This window comes from Grammomys surdaster, unplaced genomic scaffold, assembly GCF_004785775.1.
Source record: "Grammomys surdaster isolate TR1022 unplaced genomic scaffold, NIH_TR_1.0 531, whole genome shotgun sequence".
In the NCBI taxonomy this organism is placed as follows: Eukaryota; Metazoa; Chordata; class Mammalia; order Rodentia; family Muridae; genus Grammomys; species Grammomys surdaster.
Genome location: NW_021604950.1, coordinates 543,610 through 547,209, shown reverse-complemented (window position 1 = coordinate 547,209; position 3,600 = coordinate 543,610).

The window sequence follows — 3,600 nt, the reverse complement described above, 5'->3', positions numbered from 1 at the left end:
TAGGTGAAGGGAGTCTTTAAAGCATCTCTGCAGCCTGTAATTTTAGTGTGTGTCAGTGACAAGTTCCCACTGGAGAGCAGGAACATGTGGCATCCCACTGGAACATTTTTCCTGTTGAGTTGACTCTACTCTGTTGGATGGCAGTCATCCTGGGAGAGCTGGGCCCAAACTTTTCACTGAGCTTCCTTGGGTTTAGGAATATGAGGAGACCTTATATTTCTGTAGGTGGAATTCTACAGTAGCAAAGAGAAAACTTTCAGTGACATAATTGCCTGCCATCATGAACACCAGCTTACTAAGAAAGACATAAATGACATTTCTCTAGTCATCCTGGACCATACAATTCTATTCAATTTTATAGCATAAGAATCAGGGCTGAGCAGTTGTGGCACACACCTTAATTCCAGCACTTCAAAGGCAGAGATTTGTGGATGTTCAAGTTCAAGGCCAAACTGCTCTACTGAACGAGTTACAGAACAGCCTGGACTACTCAGAGAAACCCTGTCCTAAAAAACCAAACAACAAAAAGAACCAGTAAAGCATACAGATTCTAGAGAGATATATAATTTCTATAGAAAACACTCTGGTGAGTATGAACCCTCCTTATATACAAGCCACAAGGAATTCTCTAACCTGTCCCCTCTGACACAACATAGTCAACCCATACTTGCTAATTTTCTCCTATGGTAAAATGAGTACAAACTAAACTTCTATTGCACAATTCATCTGCTTAACTGTGAGACCTCTGGTGGGCCTCCTCATTTCTAGTTAAATCTACTCAGGGAGTGATAGGCTGCTTCTTTTAGGGGAGAATTTGTGTTCAAGAAATCTTGATTCTGTGCCCTATGACTTCCAGATTTCCAGCTCTTAGTAAACAGTAAAATCAAATTTAAAGAAAATATAGAGATAAAGGAAGTCTTGAAAGTTTGGGGCTATGCAGTCATAGGCAGCTTGAATATGACTGTGTCTGAGGCCAACCCTGGACTGGTTTTTTTCTCCCTAAGGTGCTTGAATGGATAGCTTCCCCCTCACCAATGGATTCAGGAAGTCTTAACATCTGTATGGACAGAAATGACATGCAATTTTGCTTTAATGCCCTAGGTACTTTACATATAGTAATATAAAAATCCTGACAAATGGAGCTATGAATCACACCTTTCTAGGCCAACAGGCCTGCCTGGACTCTGTTGTTGGTTTGTACTTTGTCTCCTGAGTTCTCTCTCTCTGCAACCTTGGTTTGCTGGCTCCATCATGTACTACAGATGCATGGAGAAATAGGATGCAGGAAAGGGTGGGTTCAGGACTCACTCAGTTTTCCTCATCAAAAGTTACATATGTGTTACATACATATTTTGGGAGGTGAAAAAAAGAATAAAAGGTGTCTTGCATGCCCCTTTTCTCTCTAAAGCCTATGGGCACAGTGTGTTTAGAAGACACTGTTGGCCTAGAACACTAATACATTTTCCTGCCCAAGCTCCTGGAGTGCAGAGCTGATGGCCCTGTGCCAGGACTCCTGCCTATTGCACCTAAGTCTTTGTTATTCCTTACTCCTGGGAATAGCCATCTTAGAAGGCAGAAGAGGAAGAGAAATTAACGAGATAGATTTGAGACACAGAGAGAATAGTGAATGTATCAGGTCTCTGCAATAGCCACCCAAGCAACTACCCAGGTGAGTTGTGGGCTCTGAAGTGCTGTGGAAGATAGGCATAGTTAAGATATACCCCAGCCTCCAGGCCCTGGTACATCAGATTTTCTCACCTGTGGGAAGTGCTTCCCTGCTCCTGCCTGGAATGCTCTAGAATCTCAAGTATAGAAATCCTCTTCTTATATTATACAGGGGGCAGCCCTTTGCAAAGCTAATAGAGGACCCACTGGGAAAAAGAGCCCCAAAGCTTCCTTGGCATCTTGAGCAGTCCTATTCTGCATTTTGTCTTGTCTTTCCTCTGAGGTCAACGAGGCTTTCTGGCACTCACTGTACCTGTCCAGTGCCAAGCTAGGAAATGTTCCCATCTCAGCCCCTACTACAGCAGGCAGCGATGTAAATTACTAAGGTGACCAGCCAAAGGTGTCAGATTGGAAGAGTACTTAGACACCCCAAATATTCCTGGAATTACCCCGGTATCCTGGTGCCTGAGAAATGAGAGTGATTCTGTTTCCCCAACTCCACTCAACAATATGAGCCCCAAAGCAGTCAAGTGCATAAAGTCATCTTATAGCCTAAGAAGAATTTATTCACCAACACACTTTCTGTGAATACTAAATTGTTCTACACTGGAGGAATGTGTGTGTACACATACTACATAGCTTAGCAAAAAACTATAGCTTCTCCCTGTGGGTGAGAAAAGGGGATTTACTTTAAGTTTCAGAGATGGAAAAGTGGGTGTAAGAGGAGAGGAATTCCCCAGATGAGACATCCAAATATCCTTCAAGCACTCCCTGGCTTTGACATTGGTTCTGGGTCTATGTCACCTCATCAGGTCTTGCTCAAACCTCAGAAAGAGCATTGGACCCCAGAGGACAGGGACAATAAGAATGTTTCAGACAAATGGATGGAACTAAAAAATATCATCATGAGTGGGGTAACACAGACCTGAAAGGACATGCATGGTATGCACTCACTAATAAGTGGATATTTGCCAAAAAAAAAATAACAGAATGACTAGGAAACAGCCCACAGAACTCAAAAAGGTTAACAAGCCTAAGGATCTAAGTGAGAATGCCTCAATCTCACTTGGGAGGGAGAAGAACGCTATCACAAGAGGCTGGGAGGAAGGGAAGCACTTGGGTGGGAAAGGAGACAAGGAAGAGAAGAGGGAAAATGATCAGGTATTGGGTGGGGGCCAATGAAAGAATGGAAACAGACAATCTCTGGAGGTAGGAGATGGGGGAACCCTCTAGAATGTACCAGAGGCCTGGGAGATGAGAGACTCCCAGGACTCAAAGGGAGGGACCTTAGATGAAATGCCCTACAGTGGGGAGAGGGAATTTGTAGAGTCCATATCCAGTAGAAAGACAGAGCATCCAGTGGAGGGATGGGGTTGCGATCCCACAATCAAAAGCTTTGGCCCAGAATTGTTCCTTTCTGAAGAACAAAAAATGGAGAAAAGCATGAGAGAAAGGAGGTTCAGTGGCAGGCCCAAATTGGGATTGAACTCAAAAGGAGACCTGGGGCCCTGAGAGTGTTACTGACACTGTGGTGTGCTTGCAGACAGGAGCCCAGCATGGTTGTCCTCTGAGAGCCCCAACAAGCAGCTGAAAAAGTCAGATGCAGATATTTACACCTAACCAATAGACAGAAGCTGGTGACCACTGTGGTTAAATTAGGGAAAATCTGGAAGAAGCTGAGGGGGAAGGAGACCCTATTGGAAGACAAAGAATCTCAACTAACCTGGACCCCCGAGATCTCTCAGACATTGAGCCACTAACCAGAGAGCATACACCAGCTGATATGAGGCCCCCAACACATATACAGCAGAGGATTTTCTGGTTTGGACTCAGTCAGAGAAGGTGCACCTAAACCTCAGGAGATGTGAGAACCCAGTGAGGTCTGGTGGAGTGAAGACGGAGTTGAGGACATCCTCTTAAAGATGGATGGATTAG